Genomic DNA, 17,701 nt, shown 5'->3' on the forward strand with positions numbered 1-17,701 from the left:
TGTGTGGGTTTTAAATCGTACTGTTGCTTGCTAGTTTTTGTTTGTTAAACATGATGCCGAACAGGTTGAGACTGTTCTGTAAATCATCTTACACATATGAACTATGTTTTGTGAATAAATGGTTTCTGCCATTGAGTTAACATAATTTTGACTCACCCCATATATATGGGATTGGCCACGTATAACCTTGTCGCTGATTCACGGCTTGTCTGTCTTTTGACCACTTTTGGTAAGCACTAACCCTTGCATGCTTTCGTGGAGATACTCTGACCCAGTCATTTAGCCATTACAATTTGGCCCCTCTCAAAGTTGCTAAGATTTTTACATGTGCACATTATTCTGTTTACAACCATTATCTTCAAGTATTGGCTGTACACATTATGTCTAATATATCCCACCCCTTAACAGACATTGTAATCATAATCAATGCTATTCAGTTAACCTATCAGCAGTTTTAACGTTGTGGCTAATCAGTGTATAATGCTAGTTTGTAAAGCTAATGCCATGATGACAACCTTAGCCACTGTTTTTACTTTCTTTACAAAAAATTTAACTATTTTTAGCACTAAATTTGCTTCAATGGAAACAATCAGCATAGGTACCTGACTTGCTCTTTGTTAAATCAGTGTGTGTGTGTGTGTGTGTGTTGAAGTTGGAATAGAATCAGGAGCAGCTCATGTAGCTGGATCAATATTTACAGTTGTAAAACACTGCTGTGTGATTTAAAGCAATGCTGATAATAGGACACAAATGGTACACTGCAGGACATCTCTGTTTAATACAAGAATTGTTCTTTTACTGGACTTTCCCTTTGCATTAAATTATTATTCTCTCAAACTGGAAAATAACCTTATGTTATTATCATAAATTAGCATTAAGCAATAACTTAATTGGCTTCTTTTTCATTATTTTATCTGTGGACCTTGTTTCATTTTGTAGTATAGACACAAAATGATTAAGATAACAAACATATTCTATATATTATACTAGTAGTAGCACACTCACACTTATAATCGTTCTCACAATTTTTACAGTAGCTTTACAGATTTTTCTCAGAATGCACTGTACGTACTGTTCCACCCATGTAAATATCCTAATCTGAGCACAGACACAGTCTTTTATCCTTTTTGGAGAGTGTGACACTACATTTCTTTGAACGCAGGTATAATGACAATAAAGGTTGTTTTGTTCTGGATATTTTCATATACATTTATACAGCATTTCCATTCATCCTTTATTTCATATTTTAATCAATTTTATTTAACACTTTTATCTATTTTTTAAATGCATTTTCTCCCCTTTTTCTCCCTTTTTTAGTGCATCCAATTGCCCGATTGTGTCATGCTTCCTCTCCACCAATGCCAATCCCTGCTCTGATTGAGAACAAAGCTAACCCAAGTCCCCTCCAACACGTGGGCAGCATGCCATACGCATCTTATCACCTACACTTTGATGAGTACAGTGCAGCTCAGTGTTGTGTATGGAGAGACACACCCTGAGAGCACTCTTTTCTCATCTAATGCCAAAACATTAGAACCACCCACCTAAAAAAAAAAAAACTCTAACCCACCAAGACAACTCCAGTAGACATCTGAAGGAGTCCCCAATGTTCGGTAGTGTGATACAGATTGTCTAGCAGTACCTCCTGAGCCCATGTCTTCTGCAGGTAAATGATGAACACATGCCAAACTGTCCATATTATCTTTAGAGAAAAAGTCAGATCAACCAACCTTCTTTCATTGCTACGATGTCTAGTTCTAATGCTTGCATTGTGGGTGCTGTTAACAGGTCACAGGTGTTACCATGGGAGTAAGCATGCAACCCCAAAGACAATCACACTATACGGCCAAAAGTATTTCAACACCATACAATGAGCTTGTTGGACAAAAGTCGAAGAGTTGAGATACGTTTTGAATCATAATATGATAGATATGTAACAATGATGATAAAAATGGTGATATTCATGTTAAATTTGAAACCACAGCAAGAACGAACACAAGACAGAGCACTACTCAGTTAGGAATACACACATCTGTGAGTCACACACTCACACTTAAGGTCAATTTGAACTAGATAAGCATAGAACAACTGCCTAAATAAATGAATACATAATGTCAACAACGACTGCTGTTTATTTTAGCTTTAAATTGTGTTCCTTTTAAATGGCTTTGCAAAAGTGGCTTTTGCTTACTGTAACCTCCCACTTTAATACAGCTATTCAAACAGTGGGCTTTACATACAGTAAATAATAAATTGTGCTGCATCATATGAAAATTAAAAACATGAAGCAAGTCAATAACTGCACTTAAACCAGCCTTTATTTTAATACTGTATGACATTTTCTTGACCCACAGTTTAATAAATAATGGCTATTGTCTATTTTAGTCTCTTAGCCTATCAATTCATCCTCTGTCTCTCTTTATTCTGTTACCAGTGGCCTCTAAAGGTGCTTTAGTATTGATGAGACTAATTTGAGCTCAGTAGAAATCAGTAAGATGGCTCCTTGGGTTTGCTAACTGTGCCATTCGAGCTAACATCAGACAACTCGGCAAATCATGGTTCATTAATAGCACACAAATAAGGAAAGCTGATTGCATATCAGTTCTTAAGGGCTTTAGAGACTGATAAACATTAATCTTGATGGTAGCTCTACTGATGGACAGTCATCCAGGATGAAAATTTAACCTAACAGAAATTGATTATAAATCATTGACATTTTCTCAGGGTCACTGATTGCTTGAATAACCTTGTTCTTTAAGAGCTTTCAAAATACACATCCCACACATCTCATTCCTGGATATTTTGAGAATAATGGTATGGTTGTACAGTATATAAGCTATATGTTTGCTATGTCTTTCAGTGATGAATACAAACATACGACAATCACTAAACCTATAATTGCACAAAAAGACATGTTTGGAATGAAAGGCATTGCTGATTGTCCGATTACAAAATGTAATCATTGTAAAAATAGACTAAATATAATTGCCTTGCATTATGTTGTGTGTGATTCATTCTAGCATAGCTGGCATAGCTACCCAAACTCATTCCCAATGACAGTATGACTTTCCAATCACTAAAATGAACTGAAACAAGCTACTGTAAATAAACTCATCTCCACTGAAACATTTTCATCAGTGCTCTATGCAGTTTAGTGCATCTCTGATTCAACATTTGGAATCCCTGCTGGTAGAAACATGGGAAATTTTTTATTTAATTAAACCCATTTGAAACCCCATGAACCCACTAAATGAAGATCTTTCCATCAAACAGCAAGTATCAGCATTTTCCTCAATACATATTTAATTAGTTATTTTTCATAAACATTGATTCATGGTATCTTGTACTATTTTACAGGTATTACATTGTTTTGGGATGATGGTGCTACATCCATTTCAGTGTGAATTACCTCCAGTTACTTATGACTTCTCTGAACTCTCTTTTGAAGTGAGTAATTGTGCAATGACTTGTGTTGGCATTTCATTTAAGGTGTGTTTCCATCTTGTGTCCAGTGATTCCAATATAGGCTTTAGATTCTCAGCACCTCTGATAAGAAAAAGTTGGTAGCACTTAACACTACAGATTACTGCATTACTCTAAAAAATATGGACATTTTAAAGTTTTTTTTTATTATTATTAATAATAAGTTAGTAATTGTAGCTGCAACAAGTCGCTAATAAAATGATAAAATGATGGTAACAGAAATGTAGAATGTACATTGCTAACATGCAAATTTTCTAGTTCTTAATAAAAAATAAATTGATTGTTCTAGAGTTAACGAGAAATAATAGGAACAAACTTTAAATACTCTATTCCAGTGGTCCCCAACCACCGGGCCACACAAAAAGAATAAATAATTAAAGATCGCTACAAAAGCAATGAAAACTCTGCTTCCATTTCCAAAATTCTATCTTTTTGAAGCAGGATTTTTGCAGTGACAGCAACCAAAACAAGGTTACGGAGTAGACTGGACATAAGGAACACACTTTGGGTGTTATTGTCTCCTATCACCCTTAGGTGGTAGTGTCTCGTTGCAGCGAAAAAAGCTCAGGGTTCCCACTGATTTTCCATCATAGGTGAGTAGTACTGTTATGCACTTTGTGTTTTTATTATGCTCATTGTATAATTTTATTTGAAAATTCTCCTGTCCTTACCAGTCTGTAAAATTATATCTTATATGAAACTGGTCCGTGGTGCCAAAAAGGTGGAAGACCACTGCTCTATTCCACATGATACAAAATAAAAACTACTGCAGTAACTGATTAGCACTAATTAATATCTTACAAGGTTATAAACCCCTTAAACTAGGGCTGGACAATAATTCGATATCGATATATATAGCGATAGAAAAGGTTTCAATAACGGTGATATGATTTTTAAACAAATTCGATCGATATACATGACGTACCAGTGCTCAGCGTTACCGCTCTGATTACACTCACAACACGGTGGATCTCAGCGGCTAAATGAGTTCAACAGCTGTGAGTGAGTGAACGAGCATATAGAACAGACCTGGGCATTGTACGGCCCGCGGGAGGCATCCCCATCCGGCCCGCATCATGTCCGGGCAATTAAAAATTAGATGGAAGTAAATGTTCATCACACATGCCATATAACAGGTTTTTTACGGGAGCGCTGTGTCTTTAAATATCCGCAAGTTTGGATGTACGTGTGTGCGCGTGTGCGCGCGTGTATCAGCTTAACCGTAATGCGAACAGAACTGTGTGATTGATAGAGACGGTGGAGTTTTTAACAAGACGTGAACTTCTGAAGTATTTATTAACTGAAGTCAGATATAAAGCGGTTTAAGGATCAGAATTTAGGCTTTAAATAGCGGTACTAAACAGAAAAATAAGAACCTTAACGATGCGGAGCGTCACACCTGAAGCTTCTCTAACTAAACTGCAAAAGCAACAAGGACTGTTTATAACGTTTAACACGTCCAGAACTGAAGCAGTCAGGAGCAGCTTTGTGATTTTAAAAATAATATCCAACAATAACAAAGGTCTAAAAAACAAAATAATGTAAAGTTTAAAAACCTGCACATTTTGCATTTGTTTGTTTAAATACTGAAATAATGTTGATGTTTTACTCTGCCTACTTCTAATTTTCTAATTGTAACATCTAAACATTCACAGCTTATTAGAACTGTACAATTTACTGCTTTTCATAAAGAGTGGGCAGTTGTAGCCTAATGCTTAAGGTACTGGACTAGTAATCAGAGGGTCGCTGGTTCAAGCCCCACCACTGCCAGGTTGCAGCTGTTGGGCCCTTGAGCAAGTCCCATAACCCTTAATTGCTCAGACTGTATACTGTAACTGTATTGTTAATCGCTTTGCATAAAGGCTTCTGCTAAATGCTGAAAATGTAATGTAAATATAAATAAAGAGATTAAATGACTATTGAGCAGAATTAAGTTCACCGCATTGGTCCGGCCCTCCACAACATTCCCAGTTTCTTATGTGGCCCCTTGGAAAATTTAATTGCCCACCCCTGATCTAGAGTTAGGGGCGGAGACCACCCAACCCCCACCACCGCTTTGCCGGTGTTACTTTTTTTAGAAGCATTTTTGCACGCAGGTGTTCCCACAAAAAACAATTTAATAGCATTTAAATAACACTTCTATTATAAAGAAAGTATTCCATTTTAAGAATTCCCAGCATTGTAGAAGGCTATTAAAAGTAAAGTCAATTTTCAATGCTGATTTGGCTTAATAGTGTTTGTCAGTCTGTCATTCTTGAAAGAAAATTAAAATTTGTTTTCCATGCATTCACACTAGCATGTTTTGGGGTTCATATGAGTCATCAGTACACAGTTTGCAGTCAAATGATCAAGTATTGCAAAGGAATATCTTTGCAATACTTGATATTCCTTATAATTTTTCTCATAATGTTAAGGTTATAGGCTATATTGTAGTTTTTCACTTGTCAGGGAAAATGAGAAAAAAAAAAAAAAGCTTATTATGCTAGGTTTTGATGTAATTCTACATGGTACTCACTGCCATAGGTAAATGAGTGAGTGAGTGACCAAAACAATTCTAGATCCACAGCAACTTGCCACATACAAAAAATAAGGTATCAGACAGTTTCTGTGCCACCCCTGTGTGAGCACTGGTCTCAGTCTGGCCACCCTTATGAAAATTGTCTGGCTCCGCCACTGTCCACAGTTGAAAAAGAAGCAGATGAAATAGCTGATAAGAGAGGAAAGATTAATTCAGTGGTGTATTCAGCTTGTATTTCTTGCCAGAAAACAGCCATCCAATTTTTGTGTTTTTGGCAGTTTTTCTGACATTTGTATTATTCATATCGATATTGGAATTATATCGTATCGACCGAAATTAGGAGTTATATCGTGATATAAATTTTAGCCATATCGTCCAGCCCTACCTTAAACCCTAAAGAACATTCTCACTTCATAACTCCAGAACTTCATTAATAGCAGCATGTCTCAGTGAAATTCTTATACATCTGTCAATGGTACCTTAACACACATGCAAGTGACCCACTCACCACTCATTCATCATTTATGATTTTATTATTATTTACTTGTTAGAGCTGCAATTACTGTATTATTATTAAGTAACAACTATCCCTAGTTGACATTAAATTTATGGGTAAATATGACTCTCTACCCTAATATTAACATATCATTACCCACTTATTACGAACCTGTAATGTAAAGTACTTACAAAAAGTCAATACATGTAAATTCAGTTGGTTTGTATTAAATGCATTACTGTTTCTTTGCAGATTTGATTATTGTACTTTTTATGCAAGAAAGACACATGTAACAAAAGTGCTATCTATACAAGAATTCTCACTCCAGTCCTAACACATCTAATTCAGCTTGCTCAGTTGCTTACATCAGATTAAAATTTACTCTTGTGATTATCTGAATCAGGAGATCTGGAAATGGCTGTTAAGAAAATGATATTTACAGTGGTACCGTAAAACTCTATGTCAATTGGTTCTGGGAGTGGTGTTGAGTTTAAAAGATGTTGAGTTTCAAGGTATTTTTTCCCATAAGGATGTATGGGAAACCTGTTAATGTGGAACTGCATATATTTTAGGCTAATGTAAAATAATGGGGTTGTTTTTGACACTTATACACTGAAAATACCACAAATATGATATAAAAAAACACTGAAATACAATAAAAAAAAAATATAATAAAACCTGCAATTTATCTTTGCTTCTTTTTTGTTTCCTTATGCTTCTTAATCGTGGAGATACTTGATCTTGGAATACCGTATTCTGTTCGTTACAGGCGCATTCACATGAGAAGCTTAATGTGACTTATTGTACCAAAATGAGCGAGGAATTTATTAGTGGAGAGAACTTATGAGCAGTAATAAGAGAGGTTTAGTGTTTCTGTCGTTCTTTTAATACATTGTCACGTTAAGCTTTTTTTTTTAACGATAAGCGTTTTAGACTCAGAAAAGCTGATTCTTACAAATTCTCTGAACCCCGAGCTATAACAAGTTTAAAAGTGAAACATGAGGAAAATCCAGATAAACACAGATATATGTGGCGCTTTCAGAGTAAATATGACGGTTATTCCACACAAATGCAGATTCATCTCTTATGTGCACTTTAATGACATTTTACTGCATCGCTCAAGCCAAGCACTAAACAAAGCGACTGTTCATTGTTAATTTAAAATAAAAAAAATGTAAAAACTGAACACATTGAATTTAAGGTAACCATCAAGTTTAAGGGTTCCATTTTATCAATGAAGGGCATTGAGTTTTAAAGATTTTGAGTTTTGGGGGACGCCAAGTAACAAGGTACCACTGTACTGAGTGAATGGAGGAAAATAATATACTGGTTTTTTGCTTGTTTGGCAAATAAGATTAGGCATGGACAATGTTTCTGTAAAATTAGTTTGACAATAGAATGCCATAGGAAACAAACAAAAAAAAATCATCCTAAGCTTACAATGACTGTAGAGAAAAGACTTTAGAAATAAAGGTGCTGTCAAACTCGATTTCAGCAAGACTAATATTCAGACCTGCTCAAAATATCCCTTTATATATTAATGGAAAAAATATAAATAACATTCCCATCAGTGACAATGTTCAGTTCATGGCTTTGCTATTAGAGGACATTAGTACATACTGTCTACTGAACATGAAAGCTAATTTTTCAAGGTTAAGTTTACCACATTAGCTGCAGTGCATCATGGTGTAAACTAAACCAGGCTAAATTGCTCGTTTGCGAAAGGGTACCCTATAAAAGGGTCACCATTCGGATCTGTTTCCTGTGGTCAAAATGTAAGCCCTTTCACACCAGTTAATGCCTTGTCCTGTCACACACACACACGCCAAAATTAGATCACTTTCACTTCTCTCAAACAACTAAAATGCTGCCTTCCTATTTCTCAATGTGATTTCAGGAACATTTAAATAAGCATGTACTTTAACATCTCTTTGCATCATCCATGAATATCCCTCAGTCATCAAGCAGTGATCTGTGGTTTGAGCCCATGCTGTCTCTGAGCAAATTACCTCCAATTATGAGAACCTCAGCAGCCAATCAATATTTTCAGCCTGGAAGAAAATCTTTTTCTTTCATTTCTTTTCTCTTCCATGTTTGTCTGGCTTTAGAAATGTAATTGTCTATGTCAATGCTAACCCGGCATTTGTGATCGACTTATACAAACTTATTCTGATGTACACTCTTTTAAAAATAGTCCTAAATGGTTCATTTTGTAAACCAGTTCTGGAAATAAAAAAATAATTGGTCTAAAACCATTTTCTTTTCCCAATTAAATGTCTCCAGTGAACAGAAAACCTTAGTCATTAAATTTAAATGTGAAAAACAACTCCACACCAACACTAACTGAAAAAGCCATAATGAGCTAGCCAGCGAGATGATTAACTTTAAACAGATTGCACCTAAATGTTACCTAGCTTTAAAAAAAGTTAATTTTGTAATAAAAATAAAACATCTCATTAAAATGTGAAAATAATTTACATTTGAAGCCATACTAAAGTGCTTTTAGGAGTTATTTTAAAAGAAAAGAAGGGGAACTCGGAGATTATTAAGCTGCTTCTTGTCAGGATTGCTTCTTGTTTGTGTTAGGCAGGCAAACGCCCCTCACCCCTTTTGCATATTTGCTTATACTTTGTGTGATTCCTGTGTTTCATAAGGTTTTATATTCAATTATAACTAATAATAATTATAACTAATAATTATAACTAATAATTAGGGATCTATTTTAAATTCATTTTTAAATTTTATTTTAAATAAAAAATGAAAACGTTTCATTTATAGTTATAGTCATTATAGTACCATTATGACATCTTATAGGGAACTAAATGTCTATTTAGATCTAATAAAACATGTTGAATATTAGGGTGTAAGTGGTTCCTATACCTTTAGTTTAGTTTAGTTCTTTGTAACCAAAGTGTGTAAAATAAATAATTAAATAGAACATTCATGACAGAACAGGTAGTTACTCAAGATTCATCAGTTCACAAGTTTAATGTCAAACACAGTCATGGACAATTTTGTATCTCAAATTCACTTCACTTGCATGTCTTTGGCCCTATCTGGGGATCAAACCCAGGACCTTTCTACTGTGAGGAGACAGTGCTACCCACTGAGCCACCGTGCTGCCCGTCTTTGTTCTATTAAACTTTAAAGAACTACATTACATACATATTAACACATTCACAATTGTGTATCACAACCATTGTGTATTTAATGTTCCAATCTAAAATTAAAGAACTTTACACAGTACACCTAATATGCTTTCAAAACAGCTCTGAACTGCTGAGACATGTACACCACTAGTCATCTGAAGGACTCTGTGGTATCTAGAACCAGGACATTACCAGCTGGTGCTTTAGCTAAATGTACGTTGCGAGTTAGATCATCCTGCAGTGCATACTGCTGCCATCTCTTTTATGGGTAAATGATGCACACTTGCTAGATCATCCTACCATGAAAAAATAAACAGGATTTGTCAGACCAGACCTTCATCCATTGTTCTGATGCCAGGTTTTGATGCTTGTATGCTCATTGTTTGTGCCTTTTTCAGTAGACAGGAGTTAGCTGGGGCAGTTTGACTAAGACCAGTCAAGCCAAGCCACTTTTTTTGTGTAGTACATCATCTCAAAGCAACTTTGCACCATCCAGGACCAACAGACCAAAAGCCCCTGTTGAGCAAGCCAAGGAAAAACTCTTAAAATTACAGAAAGAAACCTTAAGAGAAACCCCACAGGAACCCATCATACTTGGCTGGCCTAAAGATTATGCACCAAGAGGCAATTGTCAAGCCCTTAACCTTTAATTGCTTGCACTCTAAATGGATACAATTTTTTTCCACTCTTAATAAAGGCATCTGCTAAATACCATAAATAAGATATATTAATTTATGACAGCTGGGCCACATTCTAATATTGAAATGAATGACAAAAAGTGGTTTAAAAGGTCTAAATCAATGTTTTTCTCCTTTTTTCAGGTAAACTGGCAGCCAGTGGAGTTTCTACATATTCTGTCCCTAAAGATGTGTTATATAGTAGTCTATAGTAGGTTGTTCACATTGACCCTGTTTGCGGCTCTATTACCTACACTTTACTGGTAAGGCTTTGCACAGAACTGACATTTACATTTTCGGCATTTAGCAGACACTTTCATCCAAAGTGACTTACAGTAAACAATCCAAGCAATTGAGGGTTAAGGGCCTTGCTCAAGGGCCCAACAGTGAAAATCTGGCAGTGATGGGGTTTGAACCAACAACCTTCTGCTTACTAGTCCAGTACCTTAACCACTAGGTTACAGATGACTCAGAGTCTCTGTGGGTTCAGGCACTAATTATGAAATGGTTTTAAGTCATTTCAAAGGTGTTCAATGGGATTGAGGTCAGAGTTCTGTGAAGGTCACTGGAGTTCTTTCAGATCAAACTAGCCAACCTTTTTTGTCCTTGCTTTGTAAACACACAGTAAAGTTAGACAACAACTATTATAAATTATAATGCATAATATTTATTCTATATAACTGATTTTACACCTGCAATGTATGCGGCTAAAACATTTACACCTAAAACTAGGAGGGGTGTCCAAGTACTTTTGGCTATGTAGTGCAGAGTCAGGAAATGACTGAGTAACAAGTCTACCTTCACAGTTGGTCCTCTTAGTTGGAGTCATACAGTGAATAGATTCCAGGCTTGTTTAGAGGAGCGCATCATCAGTGCCAGATTGTGTTCACAGCTTGATTGCGCAACTTTAGAGTTTGGTATCAGGGCTCAAAAACTGCTTTCAAACAAGCACAAAAAAGAAAAACATGGAGTTCAAATGGACTCAGGTAAAGAACAATATGCACAACTATTTACATATTAAACTTTAAAGCACAACATTACATACCTATTAACACTAATTTACAATTGTGTATCACAATGATTGTGTATTTACTGTTTTAATCTAAAAATAAAGAACTTCCCACAGTAAACCTAATATGCTGTCAAAACACCACTAGTTATCTAAAGGAATCTGTCCTATCTGGAAATAGGACATTACCAGCTGGTCCTTTAACTAAATGTACACTGCGAGTTAGATCACCCTGCTAGATCATCTATATTATCTTAGAAAAAAACAGGATTTGTCAGACCAGTCGACCATCATCCATTGCATTGATGTCGATGTCCAGTTTTGATTCCTGTATGCCCATTGTCCGTGCCTTTGTCAGTAGACAAAAGTTAGCAAGGACAGTTTGACGGGTATGCGTCTAGTCAAGCCAAGTCAAATGTGTAGTGCCTTGTCTCAAAGCAACTTTACAGCACCCAGGACCAAAACAGACCAAAAACGGCAAGAAAAAAAGAAGTCCTTTAAAATTACCAGAAGAAAACTTGATCGGAACATGATTCAGCAGGGACCCATCATTCTTTAAAAATACACTGTTAGCTGATTGGTCCAATTTATTTATTTAGGCTGCTCCTGTATTTAGGGATCACTACACTAAATCATTCATAGTTTGCATGCCTGTGCGATATCTCACAATGGATGTCAGCTCATCATCTAAAACTTAATCCCAGTAAGACTGCAACCCAGGACCTAGTCATCTCTCTTGATGACTCCCAAATCAGACCGTCTGATAATGTAAGGCGCCGTGGTGTCATCCTATATAACCAACTTACCTTCTCTCCTCATGTAGCCAACATGACAAGATCGTGCCGATTCCTCCTCTACAACATCAGGAAGATTCGCCCATTTCTCTCCATGGAAGCCACCCAGATTCTTGTGCAGTCACTGCACTTCCCTCCTGGCAGGTGCTCCTATGTCCACTATTAAACCCTTGCAACTCACCCAAAATGCAGCTGCTCACCTGGTTTTTAACCAACCTAAACACTGCCACATCACCCACTGCTGCGTTCTCTCCACTGGCTTCCTGTAGCTGCCTTCATTCAGTTTAAAACACTGATGCTCGCCTACAAAGCCAAAAATGGACCAGCCCCAAGCTACCTTCAAGGTCTAATCAAAGCCCGCTCGGTACCACGCAACCTCCAAGCCACTAGTCTCGCTTGACTTGATCCTCCACCCAGGACTAGAGGAAGACAAGCATCAAGGCTCTTCTCTGTACTGGCACCCAAGTGGTGGAACGAACTTCTTCTGTCTGTTCGAACATCTGAGTTTCTTGCTGTCTTCAAAAGACGATTAAAACCCACCTCTTTACTAAGCACTTAAGCTGACATGTACTTACTTACTAACACTCCTATTCATTTCCTGCAAAAAAAAAAAAATACCTTTGGTTCTATCATGGTTTCAGCAGATGTGTGTTCTTGAACTGCTGTCTACTTGAACTACAGTATGGTAATGTTTACTATGGAAGCACTTCTGTAAGTCACGCTGGATAAGAGTAAATGTAAATGTAAAATTATTTGGCACAGATATTACAGATATTATTTACCTTACGTAATCCTTCTTATTTTTATCTGGGCTTGGGACCAGTACTAAGAGCACATTGACCTTCTAGTGGCTAGACCCCACTGCCCAGAAATAGCCAATTGTGTCTGTGTAGACGGTTTGAGATCAAACCCTGGATTTTAGCATTTAATTGGCTGGCACACCACCAAGCACCCTTGCTAAGTTGCTATATGTGCTCCAATTACTCAGCCACCAAAAAAAAGGACAGTTGCAGAAATCATTAATATTCCAAGACCGCTATAACAAATGTCTAATTCAAGTATATGTAAACTTTATTTATTTGGCCTTTCATTTGTTCTTACTTTATTATTTATCTATTATGCTATAATTATTAATATTCTTACTATTCTGCTTATTATTATCGTAATTCTTTTAATTATTAATAATACATTTTATTATTATTATAAAAAAAAAATACGATTCTTGGGTGTTGCAGCAGTAAATTATGCTAGTCCACTACTACTGATCCAGAGTCTGAATCCCCAGCTCTGCTATTGGCTGGTTGGGCATCTACATACAGACACGAATAGGCTACGTCTGATGGAGGAGGGATGGGCAAGGTCCCACAGATAGATTTGCATTGCACACAGTGATTCTGGGAAACCCGGACCCAACGTAAAAAAAATTGGTAAACAATGAAAATAAAATAAATAATCATTGAATTATAGTCAGTGAAATAATATGCATAATAACAACAATACTAACAAAAATGTTATTCACTTATTGTCCTTTATTTTTTACTGCTTTATCCTGGCCGGGGTTGCAGTTTGCAGTTGCAGTTGCATTTGCAAATTGGACCAATTTACTGGCGAAAGGTAGAAAACACCTCGGACAGGTTATAATAATAAATACAGTGATGCACAGAAGCATATGTGTATATATGATTGGAAAGGTGGAGTGTGTAGTGGAAAAAAAAGGAGACGTGATTGAAGAGTCTGCTAAGGTTGGGCTCTGATCCTCAGCCTTAAATGGGTTTCTGGAGGAGAATGAGCCAGATCAATAAGAGATTAGCGCACATGTCATCTGCGAAGCCAACAGACCACATGTACAAAGGGCAAAGACAGGACATCTTTTCCAAGTACCCACACACAATCCTCCCCCCAGCCCTGTATCACACAGGTTATAAGCTTCATGTTTACAACTGCACACTGACTATTGATGAAAGCTGAATGATGGACATGTCTGTGTGTGGATTGTGCCTTTATGCACAAAGATTTCAACTAAAGTTTCACACTGAAACATTTTCCAGAACTGAACCCTGACAGCATACGGTATCCAGGTGTGTATATGTGTGACTTTCAGTATGGGCACGGTCTAATACTGATTATGTAGTATGTGTGTGAGGACCTCTGTGCATCCTAAAATTTCATTTATAAAGAAATATAGTGTCTAATCGGTGCTGATGTTGCCATGGAGACAGTGTGCATGCCTGAAGCATCACTAAAGCAGTTTATTCCCTATATGTAGATATTTACATGCTGTGTGCATGTGTGAATGTATGTAAGATTGGTTCATGACCAACAAATGACTGCAAATGAAAAAAAAATATGCATTTGCGTGTAAAATTAAAGGTTCTAAGGTTTAGAAGCTTGCTAACATTTTGACAAGTCACTTTACACATATTTAAAAACAAAAAAAAGCTAAAACATATATATATATATAATTACTATATATGGAATGAGGGTGTTTGGGGGGCAAAGCTGTAAAGCAGCGGTCCTCAACCTTTTTTGCACCATGGAATGGTTTCATATAAAATATAATTTCACGGACCGGCGGAGGCAGGAGGATTTAAAATAGAATAACTATAGAATGGAAAATCAGTCTGAATCCTGAGCTTTTTTCGCTGCAACGAGACACTGCTCCCACCTAGTGGTGATTGGGGACAATAACACTCGAAGAATATTGGAAATGTAATTGCTTTTGTAGCAATCTCTAATTATTTATTCATTTTGTGCAGCCTGGTAATAAATGACCCATGGATTGGTACTGGTCCACAGCCCGGTAGTTGGGGACCACTGCTGTAAAGTACGCTGCCAACTAATACTCCGATCCAGGGTTAGGACTCGACTCTTAGAAGATCATATATCGTCAGTATGGTCAGTATGCCGGTCCCATGCAGCCACACTGACAGGGCTAGGCTTATACGGCTACCACCTTCCTCCTGTACATCAGCCAATCACCAGTTAATAGCACCACTGAGAATTAAGCCTTAACTCCAGATCTGAGCAGTAGTGGGCTATCTTTTAATCTGTACCTGTCTCTGCCACTGAAAAGCCATCACCATGTTTTACCATAGAAATGGTATTAGCCAGCTTTTTACTCAGAAGCGGCTTTTGTCCTGCCACTCATCCAATGAGGTCTGATTTATGGCATGCTGCAAAGATGGTTGTCTATCAAACAGGTTTTCCCACCTCTACACAGAACATTTTTACCTTCTTGACCTTGCATTGATTTAGCTGGTCTACCAACTTTAAAAACAGTTTATGGTCCTGTCAGGCTTTTATTTTAAAATTAAGCCCACTGTGGGCCGAGGAGATTATCGCTTAGTTACATATTGTTACATATCCTTGTGTGTCTATGCTGTCCCATTTTTACGCTTGTGTGTGGTACCTTTAGCTGTTTGAAATTTGCTCCTAAAGAGAAGCCAGACTTGCAGAGGTTGGTGTTTTTTTCTGAGGTCTTGGCTGAGTTTCTTGCATGTTTGCATTGTATCAAGAGCCAAAAGTGCACAAGCTGTAGGAGTAGTATGTCTTAAATACAGCCACAGGTGCAACTCCTTATTTGTCAGTTGGCTAATAAGACGCTTCTAAATGTCAATACATCAATTTAAAATCCTTTAGACCAGGGGTGTCAAACTCACGGCCCGCGGGCCACATCCGGCCCGCCGCGTCATTTGATCCGGCCCGCGAGAGCTTAAGCGACTGTATGATTGTTGTGATGGTTCGAGTCGTTACAGAGACGCGCTTATAATTTAACGGGACTCCTGCGCCTTTAAATTCAACTGTTGACATCGTAGTCATGGCAACTAACTTTGACCTCGCTGAGTAGCCATGTGACTTTTACTGCAGAAGAACACGGGGTAGCGTAGTCAGTAATGTAAACATTAATAAATAAATACAAATAATTATATTGCAGTATAATACCCAAGCATTGTCTGTAAGTAGTGGCGTTTATATTCTCAGTTGTTTGTAATTGTTTAGTGAGTATATCACAGCGTTCTAGTTACAAACTCGTTAGCGCTATTTTACGTTTGGTTAAATCTCATATTGTACCAGATGTAACACTTGACTACAGCTGTGTGCTTTTACTGTATTAGGTTCTTTATTGTTTTTATTGTTTGTATTTTTACTTCATTTTGATGCACACAGTGTATCACACAGCTGGGAAGCAAATAAACCGACTGTATTCTGAAGGGAGCTGTCTGTCTGCCTGCCTGTCTGTCTGTCTGTCTGTCTAGTTGGGAAAGGGGGATAAACTATTAGTGAGGGCAGAATGATTGTCTTAAAAATACACTGTAAAATCCTAAATAAACTGCATCTATCAAAATGCAGGCTGATTTTGTGACCTGCAAAGTGACACATCCCACCAGTAGATGATGTTACACATATTTACACATGATCCTAAAATGTACAAGAAGATAAGTAAGAAAATTAAGCATAAGGAGGAAATTTAATGAAAGTGAAAACAAGTTTGTGCTTCAGGAAGAAAAACCGGTGCGTCTCTTGTGTTATGAGGCTGTGTCTGTGGTAAAGTAGGACAATATAAATGCAGAATTCAGCCTCCAAGAAAAACAGCATTCTGCAATCACAGCAGGATACGTTACAATCGGCCCTTTGAGGGCCACCATAATGCTGATGTGGCCCTCGGTGAAAATGAGTTTGACACCCCTGCTTTAGACTGTTTAAAGAAACAGTCAACTTCATGTATGAAAACATTTGACTAATAATTGAATATAGTGATTAAAGCTTTAATAAATCTGTCTCTAGTCAATTGCTTTACAATTACCTTTGTTATAAACAAAGTGGATGCACTAATTAAAATCAGCATATATTAAGATGGTTTTGAAACTCTTTAGCCTAGGCATATGTAAAATATGTTGCCATCAACTGGAAATATAGCTTGTGTGCATTAAGAAAATTAATTAATGTACTAAATAATAATGCTGCTCTGCTACTCTGAAGATAAACATTCTTTTGCACAAGTTAATTAATTTAAATTAAAGTTCTGGCAGTAAACAACTTCTATGTTTCTTGTACTGTATATATACACTGATCAACCATAACATTAAAACCACCTCCTTGTTTCTACACTCACTGTACATTTTATCAGCTCCACTTACCATATAGAAGCACTTTGTAGTTCCACAGTTACTGACTGTAGTCCATCTGTTTCCCTGCATGCTTTGTTAGCCACCGTTCATGCTGTTCTTTAATGGTCAGGACCCCCACAGGACCACCACAGAGCAGGTATTATTTGGGTGGTGGATCATTCTCAGCACTACAGTGACAATGACATGGTGGTGGTGTGTTAGAGTGAGTTGTGCATGGATCAGACACAGCAGCGCTGCTGGAGTTTTTAAATACCATGTCCACTCACTGTCCACTCTATTAGACACTCCTATATAGTTGGTCCACCTTGTAGATGTAAAGTCAGAGATGAGCGCTCATCTATTGCTGCTGTTTTAGTTGGTCATCTTCTAGACCTTCATCAGTGGTCACAGGACGCTGCCCACAGGGCGCTGTTGGCTGGATATTTTTGATTGGTGGACTATTCTCA

At 37.1% G+C, this 17,701-nt stretch overlaps 1 long non-coding RNA gene across 1 annotated transcript; it reads right to left on the reverse strand.

Annotated features, from left to right (window-relative positions):
• Window positions 1–9,476: 9,476 nt before the first annotated feature.
• On the reverse strand, window positions 9,477–15,603 carry LOC134311630 (uncharacterized). Its single transcript, XR_010011457.1, has 3 exons — window positions 15,536–15,603; window positions 11,122–11,257; window positions 9,477–10,162 (listed from the first exon to the last, which is right to left on the reverse strand). It is a non-coding gene; the product is annotated as an uncharacterized LOC134311630 (long non-coding RNA).
• Window positions 15,604–17,701: the final 2,098 nt, after the last annotated feature.

This window comes from Trichomycterus rosablanca, chromosome 4 (assembly GCF_030014385.1).
Source record: "Trichomycterus rosablanca isolate fTriRos1 chromosome 4, fTriRos1.hap1, whole genome shotgun sequence".
Taxonomy (NCBI): Eukaryota; Metazoa; Chordata; class Actinopteri; order Siluriformes; family Trichomycteridae; genus Trichomycterus; species Trichomycterus rosablanca.